This window comes from Microcaecilia unicolor, chromosome 6 (genome assembly GCF_901765095.1).
Source record: "Microcaecilia unicolor chromosome 6, aMicUni1.1, whole genome shotgun sequence".
Taxonomy (NCBI): domain Eukaryota; kingdom Metazoa; phylum Chordata; class Amphibia; order Gymnophiona; family Siphonopidae; genus Microcaecilia; species Microcaecilia unicolor.
The window spans coordinates 174,827,969-174,842,261 of NC_044036.1; the positions used below are offsets into that span (position 1 = coordinate 174,827,969).

The 14,293-nt window shown below is 43.2% G+C and overlaps 1 protein-coding gene across 1 annotated transcript in view; it reads left to right on the forward strand.

Annotated features, from left to right (window-relative positions):
* Positions 1 to 12,801: 12,801 nt before the first annotated feature.
* SFMBT1 (Scm like with four mbt domains 1) overlaps positions 12,802 to 14,293 on the forward strand; it is a 255,005-nt gene continuing 253,513 nt past the window's right edge. Inside the window, exon 1 of the mRNA XM_030205994.1 lies at positions 12,802 to 13,023. The gene's annotated coding sequence lies outside the window, so the exon portion shown is untranslated. The remainder of the gene's footprint in view (positions 13,024 to 14,293) is intronic.

Consider the following 14,293-nt stretch of genomic DNA (forward strand, 5'->3'; position numbering starts at 1 on the left):
ATGGATCATGCAGCTTCTCTGGATTGCTGGCTGGTAGCTCCTGTCCCAGATTCTTCTGGCGACAGTGGAGCCAGGGGTGTGCTGGTAGCCGTGTTGGGGCTAGTTTTAGATGATACTCAGTGGTCCAGAGTTCCTCATCTGCCAGCTAGGGTGATATCAATGGTGAAGTCCCAGGATATATGGTCGATGTGATTGACCTCCCAACCAGAAATAGAACTAGAGCATCACGTACCTACCTAAACCTCCACTACCCGAGCTGCAAAGGTCTCAAATACAAATCAACCTATGCATCCAACTTCTCCTACATAGGCACACAATTGTGGAATACACTGCCAAAGACTGTGAATTCAATCTACGACCATCTAAACTTCAGGAGATCATTAAAGACCGACCTACCTATTCAGAAAAGCATTCCCCACCAACCTAACCTAGATACCTCCAATCTGCAACATGGCAAACCATAAACTGTACTTGACACTATATAGATATATTACTTCCTTTCTTCTATCCCTAGGAACCTAATATATTATATAAAGAATATACTAACTTTACCCGACCCTAACATCAAATTGTATCTGTTTCCATACCAGTCTAGGCGATCACCTTACGGTAAGATGTAAGCCACATTGAGCCTGCAAATAGGTGGGAAAATTTGGGATACAAATGTAACAAATAATAATAATAGTGGTTTTGCAGTCCTGACACATCTACCCTCCAGTCCCTGCAAACCATTATAACAGACACCCTTCATTGTGTCTGAAATGCAACGTTGTGGCCAATGAGATTGGTAGCACCTCAGAGGAAGCTTCAGCAGACCCCATATTAGAAACAGTTGACTAAAAATATGTAACAATGTGAGCTGTTGGTAGAATTGGTCTGTTTCAGAGTGATACTGTACCTTGCCTTCATAACAATCACTTTGTTCTTACATCCCAGAGTGGGGTGAGAGCAGTGGCTGGGTAATTAAAGGGTGACAGATAGGTTTCGGACCTTGTACATTAGCAATGTCAATTGATACCAAGCAGCCTAGTGTCACCTCTTGTTTGAAATGGTTGAGGCAGCAGCCTAGACTAGGCCCAGGATAGCTGGACAAAAGGGGTGCACACCAGTGGCATAGCTAGGTGGGGCCATGGGGGCCTGGGCCCCCCCCCAAATTTCATCTGGGCCCAGGGTTTCCGGCACCGCTGCATTCCCTGCCCTGCTCTCCCTCCTCACGTCCTGCATGCTCCTTTCAGTGAAATTGAGCAGTTTGAAACTTTCCATCATTACTGTGTGCTATTTCACACCCCTGTCACCGCGCCCAAAATTCCCTTACCGCTTGCATTTTTCCTGGTGTTAATGACATGTGCGCTAAAATATGTATTGCAAAGTGCCGCACGCTGCTTTTGCCATGCACTGACACTCATGTTTGACCATGTCTACAACAAACCCATTTCTCTTCCCATCTCCACCCATTTATGCGTTAGGCATTTGCGCGGGAATCACCGCACTCGAATACCTATTTTCTACGCATCTTCATCTACTGTGACCCTACAGTAGCCATTCCCGCACACTAATCCACATGTTAGCAACCTACTTCATCTTAGTAAAAGGGTCCCTAAATGTTTCAACATTTGCAAAGTATTCTGAAACTACGTAAGAGGTACCGTTTTCAGGACACTGTGTATATACAGTGGTGGAAATAAGTATTTGATCCCTTGCTGATTTTGTAAGTTTGCCCACTGACAAAGACATGAGCAGCCCATAATTGAAGGGTAGGTTATTGGTAACAGTGAGAGATAGCACATCACAAATTAAATCCGGAAAATCACATTGTGGAAAGTATATGAATTATTTGCATTCTGCAGAGGGAAATAAGTATTTGATCCCCCACCAACCAGTAAGAGATCTGGCCCCTACAGACCAGGTAGATGCTCCAAATCAACTCGTTACCTGCATGACAGACAGCTGTCGGCAATGGTCACCTGTATGAAAGACACCTGTCCACAGACTCAGTGAATCAGTCAGACTCTAACCTCTACAAAATGGCCAAGAGCAAGGAGCTGTCCTAAGGATGTCAGGGACAAGATCATACACCTGCACAAGGCTGGAATGGGCTACAAACCATCAGTAAGACGCTGGGCGAGAAGGAGACAACTGTTGGTGCCATAGTAGAAAATGGAAGAAGTACAAAATGACTGTCAATCGACAAAGATCTGGGGCTCCACGCAAAATCTCACCTCGTGGGGTATCCTTGATCATGAGGAAGGTTAGAAATCAGCCTACAACTACAAGGGGGGAACTTGTCAATGATCTCAAGGCAGCTGGGACCACTGTCACCACGAAAACCATTGGTAACACATTACGACATAACGGATTGCAATCCTGCAGTGCCCGCAAGGTCCCCCTGCTCCGAAGGCACATGTGACGGCCCGTCTGAAGTTTGCCAGTGAACACCTGGATGATGCCGAGAGTGATTGGAGAAGGTGCTGTGGTCAGATGAGACAAAATTGAGCTCTTTGGCATGAACTCAACTCGCCGTGTTTGGAGGAGAGAAATGCTGCCTATGACCCAAAGAACACCATCCCCACTGTCAAGCATGGAGGTGGAAATGTTATGTTTTGGGGGTGTTTCTCTGCTAAGGGCACAGGACTACTTCACCGCATCAATGGGAGAATGGATGGGGCCATGTACCGTACAATTCTGAGTGACAACCTCCTTCCCTCTGCCAGGGCCTTAAAAATGGGTCGTGGCTGGGTCTTCCAGCACGACAATGACCCAAAACATACAGCCAAGGCAACAAAGGAGTGGCTCAGGAAGAAGCACATTAGGGTCATGGAGTGGCCTAGCCAGTCACCAGACCTTAATCCCATTGAAAACTTATGGAGGGAGCTGAAGCTGCGAGTTGCCAAGCGACAGCCCAGAACTCTTAATGATTTAGAGATGATCTGCAAAGAGGAGTGGACCAAAATTCCTCCTGACATTTGTGCAAACCTCATCATCAACTACAGAAGACGTCTGACCGCTGTGCTTGCCAACAAGGGTTTTGCCACCAAGTATTAGGTCTTGTTTGCCAGAGGGATTAAATACTTATTTCCCTCTGCAGAATGCAAATAAATTCATATACTTTCCACAATGTGATTTTCCGGATTTAATTTGTGATGTGCTATCTCTCACTGTTACCAATAACCTACCCTTCAATTATGGGCTGCTCATGTCTTTGTCAGTGGGCAACTTACAAATCAGCAAGGGATCAAATACTTATTTCCACCACTGTATATATATAAATCCAATAAAAATACTTGGAGAATCTCTGCAGTAACCTCACACTACACTGCCAACTGTTGCTTATATATGTGACTTGCTGAGTGAAAAGGTACCAAAAGTGGGTTATGCGACCGCTTAAGTACATAAGTATTGCCATACTGGGACAGACCGAAGGTCCATCAAGCCCAGCATCCTGTTTCCTGCAGTGACCAATCCAGGTACCTGGCATAATCCTGTCAAATTTCAGCCTCAGCCGCGGGAGGTGGTGGAAATGAAAAAGGTAACAGAATTCAAACACGCGTGGGATAAACATAAAGGAATCCTGTTCAGAAGGAATGGATCCTCAGGAGCTTAGCCGAGATTGGGTGGCAGAGCCGGTGGCGGGAGGCGGGGCTGGTGGTTGGGAGGCGGGGATAGTGCTGGGCAGACTTACATGGTCTGTGCCCTGAAAAGGACAGGTACAAATCAAGGTAAGGTATACACAAAAAGTAGCACATATGAGTTTATCTTGTTGGGCAGACTGGATGGACCATGCAGGTCTTTTTCTGCCGTCATTTACTATGTTACTATGTTAAAAAAAATGAGAACCCTTTATCAATAAAATAACATAATTAACCTCAGAAATCATTTACTCCACTTTAGGTACCTGCAATTCTTAGGCTATAGAACATGAAAAACACCACAGTTGTGAAAAAAAATGGCATAGTCCTATTTATTGACCCTATAGTACCCCCCCCCCCCAAAAAAAAAAAACCAACAGAGCTACCCCTCCAAACTTTTATAGACTTTATCTCTGTTATTTGCAACCCCACTTTTGCTACCTTTTGTTCAGTGGGTCCTTTTACTAAGCTGCATTAGGAATTAATGCATGCCCAATGCAGCTCAAAATGGCATACTGCAAGACGGGCTCAGGCCAGAGGCGTAGCCAGACAACAGATTTTGGGTGGGCCTAGGCAAGAAGTGGGTGGGCACCAAGTGTTCCCTTCACCCCACCCCCACCCAAAGAAATGATCTCAGCTGGTGAAAAAAACGCTCCTTTCCACCATGGTAGTCTGTAGCAGGCATGCGCTAAAAGCTGAGCAGGTGTCAGTATTGTGGACAGTAGCGTTTTCGTTACCATCAGGGGGAAGTCTTCAGCTGGCGGAGCTTGGGATCTCCACCGGCTACCGCTAAACGTGTACTAATGTTGGGTGGGCCTGAGCCCTAAGTGGGTGGGTCAGCCCACCTGTGGCTACGTCACTGGCTCAGGCACCAATGGCGCATACACTAACCATGTGCAAACCTTTTTCAAAGTTTTGTTTGAGAGAGTATGTGTGGCGGGCAGAGAGTGGGCATTCCTGTGCTAAACAGTTTGCGCATCTACATTAGTGTCTGCTAACTGGTTAGGGGCAGGATTACCGGGTGAGCCCCTACCACCTACAAAACGGGTGTCGGTAAGCGCATATGCAGTAATTCTTTTTTAATGATCGTGCACTAATGGCAACAATAGAGCATGGCAATTAAAAAATGAAATAAAATTAGCCATTTTACTGCTGTGGGAGAAATGCCCTTAGGGTGCAAGAAACCCACAATGACATGCTAAGGCCAGTTTTTGCTACAGCTTAATAAAAGGACCCCATTACCAAATGCAGCAAATAGAGTTTTTTTTATAAATACTGTTCACAAAATCCTAGCCTCCTCTGGTAAATGCAAATGGTTCATACAAAACAAACAAACAATAAAAAAAATGTTGCCTCTGTTTACATGACAACAAACCGTTGGAATGCTTTTCTGCTGAGAACTTCTGCGGAAGCAGCTGCAGAGAGAGGTTATTTAATGTTTGCATACGTTCACAGTGACTAAAATGGGGATCAAATGTGAGCAGTGAAGGACCGAGAGTACTAGATAATGAAGTCCTAATTGCCCAGAGGTCAAATACAGCTCAGTCAGCAGCTGCGAGTGCGCGGCGCTGTTCTGTCCGTGTAAAGTGTGGCATGGATGGACTGCCCTCTAGTGGCCTTGAAAGAATTGTACACTTTTTTTTGGCAAGGTTTAGCTCCAAGTTTGAACAGCGAAGGGCCAACTTTTCGGCCATACGTTGTTTGATTTTATATTTGATAAAAGTATTCCTGATACATATTCTTTACTTGGTTTCTTGTCTGGGTCAAATATGAACACATTGAAAGCCACAAATTCTATGTATCATCCAGCTCATACTGGTTAGTAAAGGATTTGTTATGTCAGGGATGATGTAACACTAGTGTCTTTTCGTTTCATTTATCCCGCTGATAAAGGAATTCCTGTTTCCCTGTTATATAAACAACTTTAGATTTGACTTGGGGACTGCAGTGCGGAAAACTGGATAGGGCCTTGTGTGTAAGTCTAAGAATTAATTAGTCGGCTATCTCGTAATTTCGGAAGTGGATCTCTATACACATAAAAGTTTGTGCTGCTCCTCGTTTTTTGTTTTCAGAATTACTATGATATCAGACCTCTCCCTCATCATGCACTCTCCAGAATTGAAGGACCAAATACTTCATAATTTATGCATTTTACTTCTTGCGATGTGTTCATAAACCGGTCCATGAAAATTGTACTGTACCTATGCGAAAAAGGTTTATTTAAACGTATTGTTTATTTAGGGTATCGCAGTGTCTAAGTCAAAACGTCTTGTCACTGTTGCTAACATTATATTTAGACAGGTTTATTTCACATATGAAAATAAAGCGCGGGGATTCTTTTTCAGCACTGCCTGCTGTCACTGGATACTTGGAAAATCACGTAACAGGCTGGATTAAACAAGGATCTCCTTCCTTAGAGCAGTCAACTTCTCTTCCTCTCTTCTGGCTGCAGGAAGCGGTCGCTGAGCTGCCTTTGCAAACTGCGGCAGCACGTAAACATAGGACTTTTTCCACATTTCAGGCTGATGTGGTCGCGCAGTATTTGGGAAGTAGTCCCTCTGATTTTGCCAGTAGGTGAAAGTCTGGGTTCCCTGCGCAGTGGGTCCAGGGCTTTTTATTTAAGAGCGGGGGCCTGGGGGGGGGGGGGGGTTATTGGAATTATTCTTTGGCACTTTCATGTATGTGGGAGAGTTGAAAAGGTGGGGGTGTCTATCAGGGTTTTTTTTTACAGCCTTACACCCCTACTTTGGGGTGGAAACTCCCGGCCCGCGCTGCATTTAAGCGCCCTCGTGCAAAATATGCGCACAGCTTGGAAGAGGAAGCAGGAAGGTCGTAAGCCAGAGCTTGGCACGGCGATTCCCATGGAGGCTGCTTTCCTGCGGCCAGAACGCTCAATGCTGCTGCTTTTCACCTATCTTTTGGCAAAGGTGGAGGGGATCTCAATCTCTGCTAGACGGGTGGAGCTGAGAACCAGCGTGTCTCTGGCTCATGCTCGCTTGAGGGATCTCTGCCAACTTGCAGCCAAGTGCTTGTGTGTGCATAAAGAAGAATAATAAAACAACAAAAAGAAGGGAGGGGGAAAGGAGAAGGAAAAGAAGCCGCACGTTCTAGCTTTGGTGTATCAGTCACTTCCACCAGCTGGGGTTTGCTTTTTGTTCTTTCTTTTGAAAGAAAGAGGGAGGAAGTGCAAAGAAAAAAACGGAAGACAGACAATAAAAGGCGTTGTTTTCTCCCCCCCCTTTTTGCTGTTCATATAACGGTGCAATATTGTGCCATCGTGTAGTCTGCAAATAAGACAGCCTCCCCCCAGTCCCCCCTTATGATTTTATCTGTTTTGATTATCTGTTTAAAATGTAATCACACTTTTATTTTTGTATAGCAAAGTTAAAATGTGCAAAAGGTTTACTTTAATAAACTTTATCCTCCATGTTTAATTTTTTTTTCTCCCACCCTTCTGATGATGGGAACTGTTTTTTTTTTTTAAATAAAAGTTCTATGTACTTGTCTCAGCTCTTTTTATCCTACTTAGCTCCCAAGCTATGGAACAATCTCCCTCTCTATATACTTATCAATAGAAATCAAACAAAATAAAACATGGAAAATAAAATAAGATGATACCTTTTTTATTGGACATAACTTAATACATTTCTTGATTAGCTTTCGAAGGTTGCCCTTCTCCACACTCCTCTCTATATACGAAACCGGCCTTCTTTTCCTGCTTTTAAACGAGCCCTTTAAAAGTGGACTAACACGGCTACCACACCTCTCTAAACGAGCCCTGAAAGTCCATCCCCCCCCCCCCCCCCCCCCCCCCCCGCCATCCTGACTCACTGACTGATTCCTCTAAGTCGCCTCTGCTCTGGTTCCCCTTCCTTTCGAGTTTTTGTTATGATTCATTGTTAACCGCTTCATGCCCATGTGTGGGCCATAGCGGTATATGGCATGTGCTAAAATAAATAAATTATTAGGGAACGGTAACGATGAGTAGCAGAAAAGCTGCTCTGCTTCCTCGTTGGTAGTATTGCGAAGGGGACAGGGAGACAGTACAGTGCTTTGTGCGACCCCCCTGGCAAATTTCATTTGATTCCTCTGCTATAAGGAGAGGAGGAATGGCAGAAAAGTGGCTTCTCTGATCACATGGCCAGGCATGTTTTTAGGAAACAGATAGTGAAATCTTTTACCGGAGACTGCAAGAGTTGAAAAGTGTACTTATCAGCTACCCCTCCTCACGTTATTAAATAAAACTTCTTTTTTTTTTTCAAATGTCAGTACAGTCTGATAGGGCAGAAATGATAATTGGAACAATTATTATTACCTTCTTATTTCCACTATCCATGTTGTATTGTAAGCCACATTGAGCCTGCAAAGAGGTGGGAAAATGTGAGATACAAATGCAACAAATAAAATAAATAAATAAATAAATAAATAAATAAAGTTGATAGAAAAGCAGGTGGTCTCTAGTCAAAACAATTTAGGATGGCAAAAGAGGGGCAAACTAGCGATAGAACAATGATAAAACTATGTTTTTGGTTTTAGGCAATTCTTCCAAGCCTTACTTGTAATCAATAGAAATAAAACAAACTAAAACATGGAAAAGAAAATAAGATGATACCTTTTTTATTGGACATAACTTAATACATTTCTTGATTAGCTTTCGAATCCTTAAGGGGTCTTTTACTAAGCTTTGGTAGCATTTTTAGCTGGTGGTTGAAATCAGCTGGCGGTATATGCTGATGGTAAATAATATTGTATAGGTCCTCCACAAAATGTGTGTAGCTATTTTAGTGCAAGTACTCCCTGTGACTGTTAAAGATATCCGCCGTCAGTAATGAGCGGGAATTTCTCCAGTGATCCTGAAGCAGAATTCGAAACGTTGGCTGTCGATCACGGTCATAAATGCTCAAAGAGAACACGGATATCTACTTGCAATCAAGCTGTTGTTTAACATTACTATTCAGCTTTCACACAACAGAATTTAGAGGTTTTTCTGGCCGATGATGAGGAAGTCTAACCCCGAGTGACCTTTATTTTGCGTCATGGGGTTTCTCAAGGCCTTTTCCTCTAAAAGTCTTTAACAATCACAGGGAGTACTTGCACTAAAATAGCTACACACATTTTGTGGAGGACCTATACAATATTATTTACCTTGATCTGAATGCTTTAGGTGCCGCGCCTCAATTGTTTGTTCGGTATATGGTGACACCCATGGGCATCTTGGCATTTACCACCAGCTGATATCTACTGTGAGCTAAAAAAACGCTACTGTGGCTTAGTAAAATGACCCCCCTTAGGGGCCCTTTTACAGAGCGGCGTTAAGCCCAACGCGAGCTTACTGCTCGCTCTTTTGGGACTGCCGCTGGCTCAACATGGCCGCCAGCAGTAGTCCCACCCTGAGCATGCACTATTTCCGGGGGAAAAAGAACCCCCCCCCCCCGGAAATGGCTTGGGTGGCGGTAACCTGGCGGTAATCGGGCATCACTCAGTGGGTGGCAGTAAGGGCTCCCCATTGCATGGCCATGCAGTAAGAGTTCTCTTACCAAATGGCCATGTGTGCTGGGTTTTTTTTAACCCACTGCAGTAAAATGGGCCCTGGTGCGTGGGAAAAACAGCCCCCATCACCAGCACAGTGCTCTTTTTCCCGCAGCTTGGTAAAATGGACCCTTAGTGATTAAGAAGGTATCTTATAGAATGAAGAAATTAAGTAGGAACAGATCTAGTTTTAATTCTGATGCATTTAGAACCATTGCTCAATCATTACTTTTATTTATTTATTTTTATTTATTACATTTGTATCCCACGCTTTCCCACTCAAAGCAGGTTCAATGTGGCTTACATAGTAATAGGAATACAGAATATTGTTAGAAAGGGTAAACGTTAAGTATACCAGAATAATAGAAGAGATGAGTAGGTAGAGATAGGCAATGGAGAGGGGAGCAAAGTGGGAGATATAGTCTGGGTCAATGTCATTATCATATGGGTGATTGGTAGAAGGGTTCATAAGATTAGCCTGGGTCATGTGGATAGGCTTGCTTGAATAAGTGGGTTTTTAGTGCTTTCCGAAAGGGTACGTAGTCACAGATAGATCGGATAGATCTGGGGAAGGCATTCCAGAGTTGGCTGCCTAGGAAGGAGAAGTTAGATCCATAATAGGTTTTGTACTTGATTCCTTTGCAATTGGAATAATGCAGGTTGAGGTAATTTTGCAAAGATTCAGACATGTTTCTGGTAGGGTTTAAGCCTATATTGATTATTGTAATGCTGTATTTGTAGGACTATCTGAAAGGTTAGTAAAAAAAATTTACAGACTTTAAAAAATACAGCAGCACGATTAATTGTATTTATGTTTCTATTTGGCCATTTTTACTATTATGCTGTTAACAAAACCATACGTTTTTATGTTTAAGGGCCCTTTTACTAAGCTGCATAGGTGCCTAAGCATGCCCAACGCGCGTCAATTTCAAGTTACCACCCGACTACCACATGGCCCTTGCGGTAATTTAATTTTTGATGCGTGTCCACTATGTGCGCCTGAAAATATTTGTATTTTCTGGCGTGCAAGGCAGTAATGGGGCGGTAATCGGCATTTTACATGCATAGACCATTACCGCCCGGTTATCGCATAGACCTTACCGCTAGGTCAATGGCTGGCGGTGAGGTCTCAGACCCAAAATGGACATGTGACAATTTTCATTTGGGTGCACGTCCATTTTCGGCAAACATTTTAAAAAGGCATTTTTTACATTTGCGCTGAAAAATAATTCAGCACACACCCAAAATATGCATCGACACTACCACAGGCCATTTTTCAGCATGCCTTAGTAAAAGGGCCCCTAAGCAGTGCTAAGGGTGCGCTAGCATTTTTAGCGTGCACTAAATGCATGTCTAATGTTTAGCGTGTGCTAAAAACGCTAGCGCGTCTTAGTACACAGAGCCCTAAATGTACTGCTGTACACCCACCGCCTTGGGTGAATCTTTTCATAAAGTTGGTTAATAAATCCCAATAAATAAGCAATCGTCATCATCTATGGATCATCTACATTCGAATCAGTTTCCACATTGCTATTGAGTCTTCATTGGCTTCCTGTTAATACTCGTATTATTTTTGAAATATGTGCAATGACTTTTTTCCGGAATATTTGAATGAATTGGTTAATCTTACTTATAGAAATAGGGCACTATCAGACAGGCTTCTGTTACTACTACAATATCCTAATCATAAAAGTGTAACATATAAAACAGTATTTAGATTGTAAGCTCTTTGAGCAGGGACTGTCTCTCTTTGTTAAATTGTACAGTGCTGCGTAACCCTAGTAGCGCTCTAGAAATGTTAAGTAGTAGTAGTAGTAGTAGTAGTATTTAATGGCCTGTTTTCTTTTCAGTCTGCTAAGTGGTGGAATGCTCCATCACTAAATGTGAGGAAGTCTACCAATTATAGATCTTTTATGAGAACACATAAAAATCGATCTTTTTCAACTTTTTAATAATTGGTTTTTTTTAAATTATATATAAATTGTAGTTCCTGGATATGACTAGCTTCTTTAATTGTAAACTGCATAGAACTCGGTTGGGACTTTGCAGGGTATAAGTGCTTACACCCTATTCTATAAAAGTCACCAAAAATTGTGCTTGCAAGTTTGGGCATTTGCCCAATTTGCGGGCACAATTTAATTGAATAACAAGCCAATTAGTGCCAATAATTGGCATTTTAACACGCAATTATAGACACTAATTGAAATCAATTAGCATGCACACACATAAATGTAGCTGCAATACCGCCTAAATTTTATACTTGTCCCATAAAAGGGGGTGATGGCCATCTTGGGGTGGAACTGGGCATGGAATCCAGTTACACATGCAGTTATAGGATAAGGCAGTTCCACATGTAAATTTAGGTGGGGGTATTAGCATCACATTTTCATTGGTGCAAATGGATGTGCTTAAATTACGCGCAACCCCTGTGCTTAAGTGCTGTTGTATAAACCATGCCTAACTTTAGGCATGACTTATAGAATAGCCGTTAAGCAGGCTTTTTTTCCGTGCTGATTCTGTAGGTGCAATTTAAATGCATCTCTATTGTATTGTTTAAAGGGGGGGCGTCTCATGAACAAAATTTGCCATATATAAAATGCCATATGGATATGAGAAAATCATTGATAATCACTAGAGTAACAGCAAGCACACAATCATAGTGACTTGCACAAGTCTAGAACTGAAATCAGCCGTTTACATGTGGCCTTAAAGAGAATTTTGGTTTTATTTTTGTATGACAGCAGCATAACTACCCAAGATGTCAGTAGAGCCTAACTGTGGGACCCATGCAGCGAACTTGCTGAATGGTTAAATACCGGCATTATAAAGTTTTATTGAAGGATAGCAATGCAGGAAGGGTTTCAGCACAGGTGTTAACTCAGGCAAAAACTCTTACTCTACAGACTGCATTAAAACGCAAGTATGCATAGGGTTGGGCTGGTGCAGAGATCTCTCCCAGTCATTGCTAAGGCAGTGACATGAAGGGTGACATTTTGCAATGAGCAGCGAATAACTACTTCTTTTTTTAAACACAGCAGTAATTTGCATGGTTATTGCTTACAGCTTGTATTATTTTTGTGGTAGAACTGCTGCGCTCTACTGCGGGTCTTTCTGCCCCTCATTGCTTACACAAGAGTTATTTTAGGATGGTAATTTCTTGGTAGAGCTGCCTACCACGAGGCTTTCTGCATCTGTCACAAATCCTCAGTAGTGTAGGGAAGAATTTCTCCAGGTTAGGGGGGGGGGGGGAAGCAAAGTAAATGTTTGCATTACCAACAGAATGTCTTTCCCTGCCATACGTGCAACTACTGCCACTGCAGTACGGCCAACTTAAATTTCCCAACTCTGGCAGGCCTGGGAGATGGAGAGTGTGCCGCCGCTAAGTGGACGGGGGGGATGGGAAGGCAGGGAGAAGCCATCGCTGCCTCCGCCAGGTCAACTCTGTCAAAAAGCAGAGGAGCTAATCCGTATACCGCGCGCAGCGGCTCAGCTCTACCGGCAGTAGCGTCATCATGACCGTCCTCGGCGTCATGACGTCACGCAGTAGCACAGAGAGCAGATGGGGGCGGGGGCAGTCTTACTTGCACTCGGGCCTCTTCCATCGGCTGTTGTCGTGCCGATTCGGAGCAGGATCCCAGGCAGGCTCGCGCTGCATAGACAGTAAAGGGCTGAAGACCGGTACGGAGCTCCGGGCAGCGCGCGGCACGCGGTTTGGCGCCTTTTGCTGGGGTGCCGAAGGGGAGCAGCTAATATTTTTAGGGTGGCATTTGCTGCCTTGTAGCGACGTCTGTGATTTCGGGTCTGTGGGGGAAAAAAGCTGACTGAAGACCTGCGAGTGTTACTATCCCGAAAGGCCCCTTTGCACCAGGTAATAATAATAGTGGCAGAGAATAACTGGTTGAAGGTCTCAGGTGGGCGTTAGTGCTGTGATTAGAGCTACTTTGTAGAAACTTGCGACTTGGATGAAAATGCTATTTTAAGAAGAGTGGCCATTGTGGCTTTAGAATTCTCTGTCTGTTGGGGGATTGCTAGTGAAGTGTTTTAGCTTATATCGAAAGTGATTTCCGTGGCCAACCCTCAAGATTTGAAGCGGTCTGTGCAGTTCATACTTGCACAGTGTTTCTTTGCCAGTCAGAATCCAGGGCTTAATTGTGGTACGTTTTGTCTTGATGTTTTAATTTAAGACAGTGATGGATTTAGTTTACCTGCAACAGGGTTAAAAAGATGCTTTACAATGTGTCCAACATGCTTGTTTCACTTGAAAGCGAGTGAAACAAGCATATTGGACACATTGTAAAGTGCAGAGAAAACACGCTGTGAACCTACTATAAGCAGTTTCATACTTGATAGAGTTTATTTAATTTTGAGAGTTGGTACTTGTCAACACAAGTGCCTTTGCTTTGACAAAGTAGCCTCATCCACAACCAGATTTCAATCGTTGTTTTTTAATTGATGGTACTGTTAGATCAGCAATGCCAGGAACTTGCTTTATGGAAGGTAGCTGTGCTTTCTAAAACATCTTAGAAAATTCAGTCCTGATCTTGTGTTTGAGGATTATTTCCACGAGGACACCCTCTGTCAGAAACAGTGTTTTATTGGATCTCAGTACAATGAAATCTCATAGGAGGTAACTTTATGAAGCATTTGTTTTTTTTGCATAGAAAGCATATTTTACATGCAGGAGATGGCTTCTATAAAATTGCATGGGTATGTATATATGTGCAGAGAAGTATGCGTACTGACAGAAGCACATATTTAATGTGGTGCACACACAAAGGCAGTAATAAATATAGGTGCCAATTTTGTGTGTAAGTTATAGAATAATAGTACTTATGCACGTGACTGGTGCTACTAATTGGCATTTTTGCATGTAAGTGTTAGACTATTCTGTAACAACATACCAAAATTGCTTAGTAGATATGTGTGAAGGGGGCATAAATGTGGGCAGAGTATGGACAACTCATAGATGTGGGTGAGATAGACATGTAACTTATAGAATACTGTAAGCTATGCGCTTCAGGGCACACATAGGCACCTGTTGTTATGATGGCCATTGACTTGGTGCAACTGCAGGCACACCAATGCCGACTTGCACTAGTATTCAGTAACAGTCTTTTGCGCCACGTGTATGGCATTGG